Below are 19,178 nucleotides of genomic sequence, written 5' to 3' on the forward strand. Positions count from 1 at the left end.
CGGGGCCTATAGAGCCTCTGTGTTCTCCTTTTGTGATAAAGATATTTGGTACAGTGTGATACGCTGTGAAAAACGTTGCAATTAAAACGGGCGCCCTTACCATTATATTATGCATATATTGATCTCTATTATTAGGACAACCATGGAAGGACTTTCCTTTGACAACAGCTTTTAGTTTTAGATGTCTTGACAGTGAAAACTCCTAACGTCGTTTCTCAATGTTGCAAGGCCTATCTCTCCTACTAACACTGGGTTACCTTAATACATTTAATAAGTGCTTAGTTTATATTGGGAGCAGATAGAGATTTGCTATTTACACTCAAATGAAATTGAATTTAAAACTGTCTTTAATTGTAAAGTCAGATTTTAGATTACAACTCTGAAATGCCACTTCTAGAAAAATTGCATTTTCTTGACCCAGCCATTTGTGCCTTCTACCAGTGTCCCGGTTCATATGACTGCGAATGGCTCTGCTTTTGGAGTTTGTATATTGCTTCCAGACAGTAACACAAAGGGGTCTTTGGTGTGGACATGATGAGCCTTCCTGGCAGGGTGGCTGTGGAGGAAATGTGCCCAGTCCCACTTATATTTCAAAGAACTTTGCCTCCTACGCACAAAGGAATCTGACACCAGACCTGCCCTGTCTGTTGTCACCCCCAGACAGTTTGGAGCCTTGACAGGGGGAGAAGAAGAATGTTTGTGAACCAGATTTGAGGGTATGACTGGGAGTCCCCCATACAAAGGCTGGCACCAGGTATTCATATTGGACAGCCGGAGCCACTCATTAGAACACTCCTGGATCTGAGGAAGTTACAGAAGGACTGCCATGCTGCCAGAGGGCTGCTCTGCTGCTTGAAGGGCTGCCTTGCTGTCTGATAAGGAAGACTGGACCTGCTTGCTTTCATCCCAGGCTAACCAGAGTAACTCCAAGGGTCAGTTGGCTGACCTGCTGTGTGAGTTACAGAAACACAACAAGCTTAGGAGGCTTCCCTGCAACTGCCCAGCTGACCTTCTGCAACTGGACCTGCCTGAGCCCTGCTGGAGTGAGTTCCTGTTCCCCAAGAGGTGCTCCCCCAAGTCCGAGACCCCTGGCTGGTATCAGAGTGTTCCATAAGAAAATACGACAATCCTGAAGTTTGGGCTCCTCGCGATCACAAATGGGCCTCTTCGCGCCAAGACTCTGCTGTCCATGATGACCGCCCATGCAAATTTATGGTGAAACTTGCTCTTCACGCAAAAACTGCGAATTCCAGCGACAACTGGCAACACAAGACATGCACTTCTTGCTACCGCAGTGATAGCCCACAACGGCCACCAAGGCCAGGAATCTGCAGCAACTGTTCACAATGCCCGACTGGTTCTTTGCGCTACAGACACAACCCTATGTGACGCCAACCTGTTGCTTGCGCTAGAGTGACAACCATCCACGACACTCAGCCTCCTCCTCGGGCCGTCCTCCAACCCGAATGGAACTATTTGCACCGGACTTAAAAGGGAACTTTTCATTGGAGTATACTGGTCTCTGTATCCGCCCCGCCCTCCATCGTGGATGAACTGAACTAGAGACTTCCCCCGTCTAGTGTGACCAGCAGACCATGAGTTGCAGTTAGTGCTTTTATGTGCTGTTTTCACTAAAAACATTAAAATGGAATATCTCCTGTTCTACTGATTGGATTCTTGTCATTCTGGTATCATTTTATTTATTAAAATGTATTCTCTTTTTCTAAATTGGTTTGGAAATTTTCTTGTGTTGTGTTTTCGCCTTAGTACTGGTTTTGCGTTGCATAATCTCTATATACATTGCCCCTAAATTAAGCCTGACTGCTTTGTGCGATGCTAACAGACACAGGTTTATTTTGGGACTTTTGGGGTTCACCCATACTAGGTTTGTGGTTGTTGCCTGGGGTGGGGTTTCCACCACCCGCAACAAATAACCCACTTTCTTACAAATACTAATTTGTTTTCTATAGTAATTGTTGCTAGGTCCTTGTATGATAAGTGGAACAAAATCCTTTATGGGTAATTTCGCATCAGAGTACAATTGCAGTATATAGGAGTTTCCATGCCTCGGCACATTCTCCATTTTCGTTTTGGGTATTTTGGTAGTAATCTAGTCTGTTAATAGAGTTACAGAGCTTACTTTGGTCTTTTAGTCTCCATATTTTGAACTGGATTTGCCATTGTGTTTCAGAGCACTTCCTTTTTTCTTATCAGGTTTGTTTCCTTTATTCAGTTGGCAGTATAACAATTTGCCGACCAATAGTGGAGATTTTGTCCTTTGTGTTGTATTTGAACTTTAATTTCTGATTTTAATTGTTACAATTCTGTTGTTAACCATTTCTGATGCTCTTGGAAGGTTTTAATAATCCTGGTTTAATATTGGGCCACGGGACATTCTATTCTGCGGGGATGTTATCACCTCTGCCCATATTTGTAGTAAGAGAGCGCCTGTTGAGTTTTTTAAATACATCCTTTGATTCCTGAATCTCAGAACTGGTTTGCAACTGTATTAACCTTTCGGTATCCAGCACGTTCCATATTATCCTCCTTGGAAAAGGGGGGTCAGCATGTTCCCCGATTAATGATTGTTGTTTAGTTCATTATATTATAAAGTTCAGGGTTAATATTGCAGAATGATGATCACGGTCTGTTCTTTCTGTAATTAAAAAGTCAGTGCATAGGATGAAAAATACCATGATATATATGTATAATCAAGTAGGCCCCATCTTTCATGGGATTGATATTTTGTGCAGAGTTACGTTTACAATATTTTGTGAGAGAAATTAATTGAACGCATGTGAAGACGTTGTCTAATAGTTTTGGGAGGAGGTCTAGCTGGGACCGCTTGTCTGCATGCTGTAGGTTGTTTTGAGGTGAGTACCCCTGTCGCCTATTATGATCAGATTGAAGTCTGCTGTGATTATTAGTTCGTGTTGATAACACTTACATTAGCACTTAATTGCAAGAGATTAGAAGTGATTTCCACGGATGTTGTTTTAACCTAATGGCATTTGACTTGTATGCTGCTGAACCTCCTGATGATCTGCTGTGAGAACTGCTTGTTGTTCAGGCTTTGTGAATTCTTGGAAAAGTTTAAATGGATGGGAGCTACGCTCCGGGTTTCTTGGAGGCAGATAATATCCCATTGTTTTATGAATGCAAAGCTGTCTGTGTTCTTTAGAAGTCTATCAAGGCCTGCAACATTCCAGGAGATAATTGTAACCGATTTGGGAGCCAAGGGCAGGCTTGGTTTTGTACATGTTGGATGTTTGCTAGGAATGCCAGCTGGTGCTGGGTGCCAGGGCAGATGTTAACCAGCTCCAGTCTGTTCAGTTCCTTGAGTGACTTGATGAGCGAATCTGGCAGTGACGGCCAATATCATGCCTTATCTGACTGGTCCCTTTGATGTCATTGGAGGAATCCCTACCACCTAGGCATCCTTTTTATATTGTTTGTTGTGAATAACGTAGGGAGTCAGGTTGTTTACTAGGCAGCAGGTAGTCAGGGTATATTTCTCTACATTTATTCCTGCGTTGATCCCCAAACTGTGATATCAAATGAATGCTTATAATGACTTGTGTAGTTAGTGCCAAAGTCAATAGAGATTTATATATGCTAGTAAAGACAATATTTTTCTTCTGATTAAAACATCTTGTGTTCCTCTTGATTTTTCTTCTGGAGTGAAGATTAACATGGCATCCAATACAACATTGCCTTCAGATTTTATTCTAAGAATCCGATTTGCTGTTGGTTGATACAGCTGAAGCTGGGAGTGTAGGATTTCTATGTTTAACCAATAAGTTGTCTGTTGTGTTTCAGTGTTTGGTACATAGTTCTCTTGCTGTGCTGCACTAGTCTTGGTTGACATCTTTGGAATTGGAGATTCTTGTATGTTTATAGGAGAGAATGGTAAGGCAGATTCTAGAAATGCTGCAACTGATTCTTTTCATGCGACTGGTTCTTTTGTGTGGTCTTTTGGGTTTGTAATTTGTCTGTGGGCCTCAATGAGATCACTTACTCGACCCTTGGGTATGCAGCAATGATTATCACTGGAAGAGGCTGTTGTCAGTGTGTTGGATGATATTGTGAGTAACACTGACCAAGGTTCTGTCTGTTGCTCAGATTTGCTTATACTTGGTTGAGTGTTTATGCTTTGCTTGTTTAATGTTGTGGCTACTTTGCTGGTCTCCATTGCTTATTTATGAACATGAGGTAGGTTTTATCCTTCCTTGTGAAGTTCTCCCTTAAATCCATCGCCTTTCTGAAAGTAGTATTTCTTTTAGACCTCATTTGTTTCCTTCAGTTTTCTTTTCCTTCATGCTTACAGGTTTGGAAGACAAATTTATATTATCAATTGACTGCAATTTGTCAGCAGAGGACTTGTTACTTGTTTATGTGAAGTGAGCCTGCTGGCTATCTTGTATTGGCTGTATGGGTGCTGAAACGTTATAGCCTATACCGTAGCTGCATTTGTGTCCTCCCTGTGTTTCACCATTTCTTGCAGAGTGCAAATGTTATCAACTATTGTAGAGAATATTGAAGTATTGTTTTGAGCGTTTGTTAGACATGTCAGCCTTATGGTGGTCTTCCCCCAAACATGTTACGTACTTACCTCCAATTGTTGCTGGATTTTTTTCTTTGGCCTTAGGACGGAGGTAAAGTGCAGCCCCTCCCAGCCAAAATAGAGCCCATTCTGGTTTGGCCCAAAACTCAAATGGAGATGAGGACTTTCCCGAGCCTCACTGGATATACAGAAGGTTTGCCAAGTGATATGACACAATTGTGGCCCCCTTGACCGAGCTCAGTCAGAGGTGGTGGGCTACTACAGAAGATTTGTTAAGGGCTATGGCAGCATTGTTTCCTCCTAGACTGAGCTGACTTCCAAGAAGCAGCTAAGAAAGGTGATCTGAACAGATGCTTGCCAGAAAGCCGTTGAATCCCTAAAACAGGCCATGTGCACAGCCCCTATGCTCAAGGCGCCTAACCTTTCCAAGGAATTCATAGTACAAACAGATGCCTCAGAGCATGGCATAGGGGAAGTTTTTTCACAGCTTAATGACAAGGGCCTAGACCAATCTGTAGCTTTAATTCCTAGGATGTTACTTTCCAGGAAAAAGAGGTGAAGTACTATTGAGAGAGAAGCCTTTGTTGTGGTCTGGGCACTGATAACGTTGAGACTATACTTGTTTGGGACTCACTTCCGAATTCAGAAAGACCACAGGCCCCTCAGGTGGCTAATGCAAATGAAGGGAGAGAATCCAAAATTGTTGAGGTGGTTCATCTCCTTACAGGACTTTATAGTGGGTGACCTGGGTCAGACCACGCCATTGATGTTCTCTCCAGGTTATTCCGCCTTAGTGATGAGAACTTCCAGGAGATTGGATAGTTCTCTCCACATTTAGCTGGGGGGGACACGTGTTGGGCCGGTCAGTCTTAGGGTAGCCTTCCCTCAAGCCTTTTGCCTACCTACCTTCAATTTTTGCTGAAATGTTTGCTTTTGTTGGCATTAGGACTCTGTGCACTTTACCACTGCTAAACAGAGCTAAAGTGCTTGTGCTCGCTTCCCTAAATATAGTTTGATTGGCATATACTTAATTGGCATATTTAATTTACTTGTAAATCCCTTGTACAGTGGTAGACCATATACCCACAGCCTGTAAACTAAATGCTACTAGTGGGTCTGGAGAACTTATTGTGCCATCCATCCAAATAGCATTTTAAAACTTCTCCCAGGCCTGCCATTGCAGCCTGGATGCAGTGTCATGCTGCCATGTAGACCATAGATTCCATATTACATTTACTAAGCTGTAATTGCTAATTGAGAGGTGGTAGATATGTAATGTTTGGTACCCATGGGATTGTAATGATATGCTCTCTTTAATGGAAAAGTTGGATTTTTCATTGCAGTTTTGAAAATGCCCTTATCAGAAAGTTGGCATTTTCCTGCCCTTTGTGCCTGCAACCTGGGTCACATGACTGGGTGTAGTTAACAGTTAGACTTTGTGAATTCCTCCCAGACAGTCATACAAGGGAGGGTTTAGGTGGGCCTCAATGGGCCATCACTGGCAGGATGCGGGCCGAGCTGAACACTTCCCCACTTACACCTGAATAGGCTGTGTCCTGTCTCTTCATCATAAGCCTAACGACCCTGTATTGTTACTGTAATCAATCAATCAAACGGCATTTGTAAAGTGCAACACTGTCACCCTGAAGGGGTATCTGAGCGCTGTGTCTGCGTTGAAGAGCCAGGTCTTGAGTCTCTTTCTGAAGTCTGTCAGTGAGGGGGCTGTATGGAGATGGAGGTAGAGGTTGTTCCAGGTATTGGCAGCAATGTAGGAGAAGGAGCGTCCACCACTAAGACGGATGCGGGGGGTGTGAGGGTGAGTGAGGAGGAGTGCAGGTGTCTAGAGTGTTGTTGGAAGATCAGGCGCTAGTTGAGGTAGGCAGGTCCTAGGTCATTGAGGGCTTTGTAGGCATACATGAAGATTTTGAACTGGCATCTCTTCTGGAGGGGAGCCAGTGGAGGTCTCTCAGGTGGGGGGCGATGTGGGTTCATTTGCAGAGGACCAGAATGAGTCTGGCTGCAGCATTCTGTATGGTTTGTAGACTTCTGAGGAACTGCGTGGAGATGCAGGCATAAAGGGCATTGCTGTAGTCGATGCATCTGGTGATAAGGGCCTGAGAGAGGTTCGTTCTGGTGTTGGTACCAGCTTGGAGCCAGGACATGGGAGCCGGGAAAATCCATGCACTTCAAATACCCTTTCTAGAAGATTCTCCCGCCTTCCAGGAGAAGGGCCTCAGGGTATCAAAAAAGGAGCTTCCGACCCACTCTTCAGTTCGCTACTGGACCTGTAGAAGGACTCTCAGAGGACTGCCTGCTGGTGTGACCTGCTGTGCACTCAGCCAGACTGCTGCTGTATCTGGAAGGACTGCTTTTCTGTCGGGAACCTACCTTGAGACCTCAGAGGCTAGCCCTGCTGTTGAGCCCTGCATTTTCACTTGCACCCAGAAGTGACTTCAAAGGCTAGTTTGCTGGACTCCTCTTCAGAGCCTCAGGGATATGTCAGGCTCCCACCATCTTGAACCCACACCTGCACCCAGCCTGAGTGAATCCTGAATTCCCAAGAGGCTGCCATCCACTCCTAAACCATTGGTTGTGGTGCTAAAGGTGCACAGATGGCCAATTTCCAAAATAGAGGGCACAAACTAAATTTGGGCAAAAAGTGCTCTAAGAATCAGGAGAAAACCAGGATCAACCTGTTCGCTTATCTACCCAAGGTGCATCGCCAGTCGAATTGACTTTGCAGCTCCTCCTTCTACGTTCTTCTCCAAAGCAGCAAATCAGTTTCATCAGTACTTTGCCAAAGGGGTATCCAGCCTCGTGGAATTGTCTACGGCAACAACCCTCTGACTCGTCCCACTGGAGATTTTTGACTTCCATTTCGGCGATTAAGCCCAAAGGTAGAAATCTTCACCATGGCTTCGACCCAAGGCCATCTGACAACAAAGCTCCCTCCTTGAACACTCCTGCAGCCTTGCCCCGCAGATCATCTCATTTTTCAGGCATTCTCCTTCAGAAATGTTTCCAAGTCCAATGGTAAGTGCTGACTGGGCCCAATCCGCTTCATGTATCCGAACTGCGCTCCATCATGGTCGGCCTTAACTTTCGACTTTGACCCGGTCTCGTGCGACCTGATGTCCGTAATTGGTGCTTTGATCTTTTAGGCGCTAGATTTTACTAAAAACATAAAAAATTATAACTCTGGTTCTACTGATTGGATTTTTGCTGTTTAGGTGTCAAATAATGTATTAATCTTTACTTTATTTTTCTAAATTGGCTTGTGATTTTTCTTGTGTTTTGTTTTCAATTTATTACTGTCTGTGTGTCACATAAATAATTTAGACATTGCCTCTAAGTTAAGCCTGACTGCTGTTCCTTGACCAGGGATCACACCCCAGTCAACCAACATACCAATTTCTCAAAGCCTTGTTAACCTTTGAAATTAAATCAAGCTTCTGTTGTACATTCTTAAGTCCACTGTTGAGCTGGGAGATGCACGCAGTGAGAGATTTTAATAAATCTACTTGTAGGTCTAGCTTGTGTGATCGCCAGTTTAGGGCCTATATGACCATTGACAGTGAAGATGTTGATTGAGCTTTATATACTGAGGTTGATGTTAGTTAGATTGTCTGCTAAGCCATGAGCAGATGAGGGGTTGATTGGGAACAGGCCATCTTGTTGTTGGACATTTGCTTTGTCTAGGACAAAGCTTTCAGAAGAATTTACTTTTGTGGGACTCTGGACATTGAGAAGCTCCTTCTTAGTTGAATGAAGTGAGGAGGATAATTCTATAATTTAAAAGCGTAAGCTGTCTTTAGCATCTTGGTGTATTTGTGCTATAGTTTCAGTGCATGGCCTGGTAATAGAGTTGGAATGAGATGTCTTTTTGTACAAGGTTGTTAAACCAGGTGACTTTCACATTGGACTGTTTTGAGAGATTTGATCGGAGTCAAAGAATTTCGTAATAGTCTCTGAGGTGGATTTATCATGCTCGTTCTGTTCTTTCCTGCAAAGCCGTACTTTTCAGGTCACATCCAATTCTTTTTAATCTTCTGTTCGACAAATGCAGTTTGGTGTCCTTCAGGGATCTTCCCTTAGCCCCACTGTCTTTAATATCTATGTTTGCCCATTGACGGACATAGTGGATGCTTTTGGCATTACTCTGTCTTCCTATGCCAATAACCGCCAAAAGTTATTTTTTCTATTTCTACTTCAGAGGGCAACAGCAGCATCATGTTAAAGCCTTGTTTATCCGCTGTGGTCTACTGGATGACCATCAGGTTGGCAAGAGAATTAGGTCTGGTTCCCACTCCTAAACAGGTGGTCAATAGCCTGGGATTCTGGATCAATAACAAACTTACGATGGACTCTCAGAAAAATAAGTTGTTTTGGGCTGATTAAATGTCTGTGCAAAATTCTTTGACTTCTTCCTGTTTCTGCTTAAAGGACTGTTGGTCAAGCCCTTATTTAAACATTGTTTTAACTATGGAAATGTGTTCTATTCAGGAGCCTCAAAGTCACTGTTTAAGAGATTACAGACAGTTCAGCATTCTGGTGTGAAGATTAACATGGTATCCAATACGGCATTGCCTTCAGATTTTATTCTAAGAATCTGATTTGCTGTAGATTGATACTGCTGGGGCTGGGAGTGTAGGATTTCTATGTCTGACCAATAATTTGTTGTGTTTCAGTGTTTGGTACATAGATCCCTTGCTGTGCTGCGTTAGTCTTGGTTGACATCTTTGGAATTGGAGATTCTTGTGTGTTTAATGAGAGATTGGTAGGGCAAATTCTCGAAATGCTTCCAACTGATTCTTTTCATGTGACTGGTTCTTTTGTGTGGTCTCAATGAGATCACTTACTCGACCCTTGGGTATGCAGCAATGATTATCACTGGGAGAAGCTGTTGTCAGTGTGTTGGATAATATTGTGAGTGACACTGACCAAGGTTCTGTCTGTTGCTCAGATTTGCTTATACATGGTTGAGTGTTTATGCTTTGCTTGTTTAATGTTGTGGCAATTTTGATGGTCCCCATTGCTTATTTATGAAGATAGGGTAGGTTTTATCCTTCCTTGTGGAATTCTCCCTTAAATCCATCGCCTTTCTGAAAGTAGTATTTCTTTTTGACCTTATTTGTTCTTTCATGCCCCTTGGCAGGGTTCAGTCTCCACTTGCTTGAGTAAACTTCATTGACTTGCTGTTGATAAGCACATTAGGTTTAAAGCAATGTACTTCATGTACAAAGCCATGAATCAAACTGCCCCTAAATATCTGAATAGTATTGTGCCTCTGTGTGTTCCTAAATGCCCTATGCATTCTGGGGGCCAGGGACTTACTGCAACCCCTTGGGTCAGGTTGGTTAGATAAGGAGTGCATTCTTTCGAATAACTTTGACTGAAATTGTGGATTACGTTGCCTCTCAGGTTAAGTTTTTGTACCACTTTGGGGAGCTTTCAGAAGCAGTTAATGACATGGCTATTTTAGAACTGGCCTGCTCTATTTAGTCTGTACATGCTAGCACTGAGAAGCCCTATTTCGGGACCCATGCGATTTGAACGTTTAATAATAATAATAATAATAATCAAAGACTGTTCCCTGCACGACTATCTACTTTTTGCTTGGAGGATTGAAGGGTAGGCAGTTTTCACCCTTTTGCTCTGTAAAGGGACTGGGATTTCTGTTGGTATTTGATTATGAAAAAATAATTTCTGATGCAGTAAGGTTATGGAGGAGTTTATAGGGGAGCTTCTACGCTCAGTTCCTTGATGTAAATTTTGTTCACCTTCTATGCTTTGTGTAAGCGCATGGCATGGTTAACTGCTTAATTGTTGACCTTTTTCTGAAAGTTATATGTGTCAGATAATGAGTGTTAATCAATGGGCTATAAAGCAAGGATAAAACTTTTTATTTCGCCATGTACATTGATGACCCTGCTGCCACCCTTGTGCTTATATTCCGCTGCATAGGAGTATGCCGAGTTCTGCTGTCATCTTGTTAGAAATTTGGTTGTTGGTTGACTAGGGTGTTAGACCTGTCATCCATAGGGTGTCTTCCCCAAAACGTTTTGCCTGCTTACCTCCACTTTTTTGCTGTATCTTTATGTTGGCCTTAGGACTCTGAGCACTTTACCACTGCTGACCAGTGCTAAGTACATTTGCTTCCCCCCTACATTATTGACATTGGTTTATTGTAATATTTAGTTTACTTATAAATCCCTTGTAAAGTGGTATACCTTATACCTAAGGCCTGTAAAATACAAGTACTGACATGAAAAATATAGTACAAAGAAAAGCTTTTTCTTGGGGACTTGTCCGTCCCCAAAAGTGTATTAATGAACGAAGACAAGACAAAGATCACATAAAGGATGACTTGAAATCATAAAGGTACAGATAAAAACTCACATAGATGACATGACTTGTCTTCACATGTATTGAAACTTTTTATGAATTATTAACAAAAACAACATACACAAGTGTCCATCAAATCATACTCTACTTGCACCGGACAGAGAATGGTTTAAAGGAACTGTCAGAGAAAGGAAATTTTGTTTGTGCAGTAACACTGTAAATGGGGCGAAACAACCATACAATGTAAGAGGCAGACAATGCACCCACAAGTCAGATAGGAAACACTCCTATTAGTCCATAAACATATGATTCACTGTGGGAGATGATCTATAACTGGCTATAAATGAACACGCCATTTATTAGATATGTATAATCTTAGAAATGCGCTTCATCATATGAACCTGATGCATGTTTAATGAGATGTAAATTACTAATGAAACATGTTAAACCATATGTAACACCACTATGTTGGAAACCAATAATGTGGTAAAACTAGGACTCATTTACTCAACATATGCATGATTAATTATGTTCCAAATTTAAAAGAAATGTGATTTGATGACATTCCAATTTAATGTCAAACCTGTGTGACAGGGTTTACCACTGTTACTCCAATATGTCAAAACCGGCAACTCTGTAAAAACTACTATGACTAAATTATAATTATTTTTTTAATTGTTTTTATTGATTTTAAACCGCAACATCAGGCAGACAATACAGAATTAAAGGTACCCAGTAGTTATCAAATCAACAGCCTTCATCAACCAATGGTCCCACTGTACATTCCCATCTTAATCACATTAAACTTATGCATACAGTCTCGGTGTTCACACCCGCTAACCTTATATAATTGTAGCAATGAACATTCCAATTGAGGGTCAACATTGACTAGTACCCAAGAAGTGACTGTGACTTTTAATCCAAGTAATATAACAGAGATTAAGCCAATCCATTCTCCACCCCCCTCCCAGCCCACCCACGTCCACCGGTGTGTCCTCGCTAACAGCAGTCCATGAAATATAAAGCAACAATCTACACAGCATTACTCAACCTGAAATCGTTAATACAGTACATGCTAGCCTCTAATCTCTCCGTTTCAGCAGACAGATGGTGTTGTTACAGGGGGTTTCCTACTGCCCATGGGGTTCAAGGCAACCCCGCTGGTGCGTTCAAATCCTGACTTGCATCTGAACCTGCCTCTGGCGCTTGTAGCAATACGACTAAGGCCTCCCATGCCATTGCGGCCTCCAGTTCCTTATCATTGTTACTCCGTTTATCCTGCTGAAATCGGACCATACTTTCGCTCGTTGCCCATTTAATTAATTCTGCTTTACATCTCTTAACGTTGGGCCGTTGTATGGCCTTCAAGTGCGTTGTAATATCTATTTTGGCCAGCAGCAATCCCAAATCTAAAAACGTGCTCGTTACCTTCGTTTTCGGCATATGAGGAAACCAATGGAGTAAACAGGTACCCATGTCCGGCTCTACTCGTCGTTTCGTAACCTCAGTGAGCAGTTCAACTACTTCCTCCCAATATGTTCCTATTTGTGGACAATCCCACAACATGTGATTAAACTCTGCCCCCTCTAGATTACAACGTGGGCACTTGGCTGTATTGATATGAAAATACTTATTAATCTTAGCTGGAGTGAGGTACGCCCTGTGTAGTATAAAGAAGTGATCCAATTGGAATCTGGCATTCCTGGTGCTTTTCCACGCTCTCCTAACTAGTTGAGCCCATGTCTTCTCAGGAATCTGCTTACCTAGATCTGCCTCCCACTTCTGTTGCAGGTCCCTCAGTGGTTCCATTCCCTCGCCTATCATACGCCTATATAAGCATGTAATTGCTTTGAAGGTCCCCGCTGCCATCACTACATATTGGCACGCCATGGCCGTCCTTGGTTCCAATAGTCCCTCCCTCCAATGACGCTGTATTGCCGATACCAGGGCCGAATGGAGAAAGAAATCCCCTTGAGGGAGGCCATATCTATCCTGCAAAGCTTGATAGGGTAACAGGGTGCCATCTTCATACAGGTCCCCCAATACTTGAATCCCCAGCGTCTCCCACGCGGCCAGCGCGGTCCAATCCCCCCCATGTGGGAAGGCAGTACACATACCCAAAGGTATCTCTGGGGCATAGGGATGGGTAAATCCAGCTCTACGCTGACACTGGTTCCAACATAGCCGCAATGTTCGTACCTCGCTAGGAAGTGTCCCGAGGCGCAGCTGCTGCTGGAGAACAATAGAGGACAATACATGTCGTGGGATCCAGCGTCCATCTGGGCTGTCTGGGCCCCTGAACTCCAGTGCTACCACCTGAGTGAGTCACTGCAGCTGGGCCACCAAGTAATATAGCTCAAAGTCCGGCACAGCCAATCCCCCATCAGCCCTTGGGCACATCATCATGTCCAGTGCCACTCGCCTTCTAGCATTCGCCTATAGAAACCCCCCCGACCATTGATCGGAGCTGTCTAAAAAGTGATCCCGGTATCCAAATTGGCAGTGTCCTAAAATAGTACAGCAAGCGGGGAAACGCTACCATCTTTATTAGCGCCACTCGTCCAGCCACTGAGAGTGGCAGGATGCCCCAAAATGATAGGCTACCTCTGAGCCCTCGCACAGCTTTGCCTATATTACCATCTAACAGGTCAGCGGGTGCATGATAGATGTTGGTTCCAAGATAAAACAAACATCGAGACTCCCACCGAATGCCATTCGTATGTGTGAGGCCAGCATCCAATGGGGTCACCGGGAACAGGCAAGTCTTCGCCCAATTCACCCCAAGCCCTGACACCCTACCGAATTCGCAAAGAAGGGTCGTTGCCCCGTCCAGGGCATAAGTAAATCATCAGCATAGAATGAAATATACTGCGTAGCCCCGCGCAAGTCTAGCCCAGTATAATGCCGTCCCAGCCTGGCATGCGCCGCCAACGGCTCAATGGCCAATGCAAATATCAAAGGAGAGCGCGGGCACCCTTGTCGCGTTCTACGCCCTACTGAGCAAGAGGCAGAAACCAGGGCCCCCGTCTGAACCCGAGCTGTCGCCGAGTTGTATAGAATTTCTGTCCACCCCACGAAAGCATCCCCAAGGCCAAATGTGCGCATAACTTGAAACAAGTACGGCGATTCCAGGCTATCAAACGCCTTCTCAATATCTACCAATAGGATGGCAGCAGAGGTAGTAGGACAATAGCCCTCCACCAGTATGCGGAGCAACCGTCGCACACTAGTGGCAGTATTCTGAGTTGGGATAAATCCTGCCTGGTCTCGATGAACCAGTTGCACCATATATGGGAGGAGTCGAGTTGCCAGAATCCGACTCAGGATTTTATAATTGGATGTAAGCATGGACAAGGGACGATAAGCTGTTCTATCTGAGGGGCTCTTCCCAGGCTTCAGCAAGGGAATAATGACAGCCTCTCAGGTGCAGTGTGGTAGCTGTCCAGCCTTCTTCGCCGCATTAAAAACAGCTAACAACTTAGGGGGCAATAGGTCAATATAGGTCGAATAAAACTCTATTGGCAGGCCGTCTATTCCCGGTGTCTTGTTACGTGCCATATATTTAACCGCAGTCCGAATATCACCTAATGTGATCTCATGTTCCAGCAGGTCTGCCTGCGTCTCTTCTAGTTGCGGTAAGTCGAGAGCTGCCAAGAAATCTCCTATGGAGTCCCCAGCAACCCGCAACTTGCTCTGGTACAACTCTGTGTAATAATCCAAAAACAATCTATTTATCCCCTGTTCGGTGTACACCAGATCTCCCGTCGGGGAAGACAATTCCAGTATGGGCATACCTCGAGGGGCCGGATTGGCCAACCATGCTAGCAGTGTGCTTGCCTTATCTTGTTCCGCGTGTGCACGCGCCAAGTATTTCCTATGGTCGAAACAACGTAGCCTCTCTACCTGTACTGCCACTGCCTCTCGAGCATCTGAAACCTCCCTCTGCTCATCTGGGTTCTCGGGGCAGGCCCTTTCTGCAGTTCGCAAGCGCTGTTCCGCCATGTCTAAGTCCTGTAATAATGTCTTCTGTACTCCCACCATATTAGTTATACACAGTCCCCGTACTACCACTTTAAAAGCGTCCCATTCCACTTCCCTCGACGAAGCCGTACCCTCATTTTCTAGAAAGTATTGAGTGATTCCTGTCCCGATCTCTGCATGGAAGACCTGGTCTTCCAGCGCCTCTGGTCGTAATTTTCAGGCCGGAATCACGGGCCGCTCCTGAGCCCATTGGAGCCTCAACAATAACGGGTTATTATCCGAAAGTGTTCTTGTGAGATACTCACTGTGGCCCACCATAGCATGAATGTCTGGAGTACATAATATCGCATCTAGCCTCACATGCAATTCGTGCAGCGCAGAGAAAAAAGAATAATCGCGCTCCCCCAGGAGCTGTGCACGCCATGTGTTTATCAGCCCCCATCTACTCTGCCAGTCTCGTCTGACTTTGAAAATTTTATGTATTGGCACCTCAGGCAATGGTGGGTGATATCTATCCATGACTGTGTCTGTGATAGAATTAAAATCATTGCCCATAATCACCAGACAGGTCAAATACGGTGCTAGCTTCTCTGAAAGGCGGGTAAAAAAGGCCACCTGATCCACATTGGGAGCATATACACTGCATAGCTTCACATCTTTAACATTAAGGTGACCCGCTACTACCAAAAAATCTCCCCTCTGGGTCAACAAACTGCTGAGTCGGTTGAAAAGGGTCCCCTGCCCTAACCCATATCAGCGCACCCTGTGCAAATGCAGAGTATGTTGTGTAAAAAAGTTGCCCTCTCCATCTACACTGTAACAACAATCCTTCAGCGCGACTAATATGTGTTTCCTGGAGAAAAGCAATCTGGGCCCCCCTTCGCACCAAATAAGCATGCACCCTATGGCGTCGCAGCATTGTATGTAACCCCCTAACATTCCATGTCATACATTTCAATTGATGTAACATCCCCATGTTGCAATCGGAATCCTAGAAAGGACTGCACTCTCCCGCTGGACACACCGGTCCCAACTTCCCCAATATACACCCAATGAACCCTCCCCCAACATCACCACCCCAGAACAGGCACTAAAACTCTAGTTCCCATCCAAACTAATAATCAAACTATTTCCTCTCGTGGCTACCGAGGAACATCAAACTTATGTTATTCCTTCGGTTCCACCCTTCGGCATCCTCAGCTCTCCACTCCAGGGCCTGTAGTCGGCGCGTGACATCCCTCATCTGGGCCACCAGCGCCTTCTGAGTAGGCTTCAGGATCTCCAGCGACGCTTCCGTCTGCTTCACCCGATCATTCAGTTTAGCATGTTCCGTTCGAAGGAGGCCCAATCCTAGTGCCACATGCAGGGCATCCCTAGTGTCAGTAATGGCTTTCAGTATTTGGTCCACTTGCTGTTGCATCGGCGCCTCGGGTTGCAGCTCCGCAGCATCCTGTTTCCCATGGTCCGCTGCCACATCCTCTGGTTCCGGGGGTGCTCCCTCCTGCTTCCCCCACGGTTTCCCCATCGTTTTCAGTGCACCAGGCCACCAACTCGGCCTCCCAGGGATCCCCGCACTCCATCAGAAGAGGTCGCAAACTCCGGAAAGCGTCCGCTATGTGCGAGACCCGACCCACCCAGCGTCTGTGGCAGGCCTTCTACTAATCGACCATCAACCAGGAGGACCCTCTTCCACTTCCGGACGACCCTCTGTCCCTCCACGCATCCAGCAATCATGATTATTTACCAAGGCCCCCAGTACGCAGCGCAAGCCGCGGGGGACCCACAATCAGGGATCGCCGCTCCAGGGGCCCAATCTCCTCCTCCAAAGTGGTAGGGCAATAATGTTAGCTGCTGGGCGGTAGTGCTCTCCAGACACAGCCCTGCACATTGACTAGGGGCCCGGTTGAGCAGTCTCCTCACCTCAAGTTCCTGTGTGAGCCATCTAAGCCCTGCACCAGCATGAGTCTCGCAGCTCCCCCCTTAATTGCATTACACCAGCAAGTGGCAGCCCTCTATGCAGCGGTCCTGTGAGGTCAGCTCTGGCACCTCTGATATGTCGCGGCCACTCCCCCTCAGTCTCAATTACCGTCTTTGAAGCGACCAAGATGTTGACCAGGTCCGCTCCCAGCAATTCTGGCCGAAATAACTGACCAAAACCCAGGCGGGGGGTGGTGGGGGGGGAGGTGGCGCTGTCATGCCCCGCTGAAAGCACCGCACACCCGGGCTAGCACACTTCTCTCCACTGCCTGCCTTCCTCAGCTCCTCCGTTTGCTGTGCTATGACGTGTCCCCGCAGCCCTCGTGGCACTCGATCCTCCGCGGCTCACACAGCTCTCCGGGAATCCCGCAGAAGGCACAGGCGGGTGCAACAGAGCAATTTCCACCGCTCACCTGGGCTTGCGCACGTCGCACCACCACCTGCCCTCCTCGGCCCCTCCGTCTGCTGCTCAATGCGGTGTCCCCGCCGCTCTCGTGGCACTCGTCCCTCCGCGGATCCTGTACACTCAGCTCCTCGGGGAACCCACAGAAGACTCAATCGGGCGCACCAGGGCACTTTCCTCAGGGCCACTGCGTCCCATGAGGGTCGACTCTGCTCCTCTCTGCCGTTGCGTTACGAGCCCGAGCTGCCGCGGCCAGCGCCATTTTGAGAGAGTGCAGGCCAGGCGCTCCACTTCATACGGTCCCCAGTCGGCGGTGGAGGTCCAGTCTCGTCCAGGACCGCCGCCCGGGCTTCCCAGGAACAACGTGTGGGGTTGCAGGTCCTCAGAGCCCAATTACTGGCTCCCTACACAGGATAAACAACGGGGTCAGCGTGGAGCTCCGGGCTTACGCGTCCGTCCTCATCGGTTCTTAAGCCACGCCCCCAACTACTAGGACTTCATTACCCATAATAACTCTTCATTTAAGTATTGACAACACACATTCCCTTTGAAAGAATAGACTGCTGTGGCTTGTATAGGAATGTCAGCAGTTTATAACACACATCCTACACCTGTCTTGTAGTAAACCAATATTAGGCCCTACTTTCAAGAAACGGCAATGCTTAACACATACTTTCTGACACCAGGAATCCCATGGTGCATGGAAACAACTACACTCCTCATGAAGCCTTGGGACGGCCACATAAGCCCCTCCGGTCAAATGCTTTAGCAATTAGGAAACCCAGTGCGGCTTTTATGCACCTCTACATGGTCAATACATAGGTGTGCCTTCAAATCATGTTCTTCTTCAATCATGGTAATGTCCATTGCACACCATCGACACTAAGAACCCGAACGGACTGCAGAGGTGTGCATAAACTACAGCTCCTATGATCCACTGAACGTCCCTCCGGGCCAGCACTTAATGAACGACGAGATCCGATACGGCTGAGTTTTATGGGACCAGCTGCACCAGGAGGGAGACCAACAGACAAGTAGGTGGTAGGTCTACTGCCCCACAGGCACGCTAAAAATGGTACTTATGGCTCTAAATGAGCCACGCATCATGTACTTGCAGCGAGAGCCATGAGCATGTACTGATTTCCTGTATACCATTCTGTTGTAATCCACTTGGTTCTACCTTACCTTGTTCTTCCACCCCTCCCTCTTTATTACCTTGGAATGTTCTGACAGTTGGTGAGTGAAGATTCCACAGCTGCGTCCAGCTGATTGGAACCTGTTATTAAAGATTCTTCTTCATCTACTCAGTGTTATGTCTTTTTAACACTGGCGACAACGAGCTGTGTGGGGGCAGCCACACCACCATCCCCACTGTATCCGACCTACTGTGTACAGCCGTACTCCAGTGACAGCGGTAATTACGTTTGAAGGCCACTTCACTTTAAGTCTCAGACAACCCCTGAGGTACTGTAACTTTTAGTTTTCTTAAAGGGAGTTGTGTCTACTACTACATATATCTCCATTGGATCTCAAGAACACTTACCTGTGTGCAGCTGTTGTTCTATTCCTTTGGGTGGTTATGCGGTGCATGTGTTATTGCATCGTCCGTGTGAAGAGTGCTGTCTCCGTGATCACAAGGAGGTCTGCTGTTCTCCTGGTTGATCCATCTGTATCTGACGAGACCACCCAAAGAGGCTTTTTGCTCTCCGGAGTAGTGTCTGATTAGAGGCCTGTCATTTTGCCGCTATCCCCTGTGAGAGCATCACACTGTCTGCGATCCCTTCGAGACCATCCGGAGGATAGGTTTTCAGCTTTCCTGACTCTTAGTCTGTCGTTCCGCTACGAATGGCTTCGCGGCATAGGAGAACGCTGACAATTGGGCAAGCAGTGTTGCCTTTCCTTCGTCCG

This window comes from Triturus cristatus, chromosome 5_2, assembly GCF_964204655.1.
Source record: "Triturus cristatus chromosome 5_2, aTriCri1.1, whole genome shotgun sequence".
Lineage (NCBI taxonomy): Eukaryota > Metazoa > Chordata > Amphibia > Caudata > Salamandridae > Triturus > Triturus cristatus.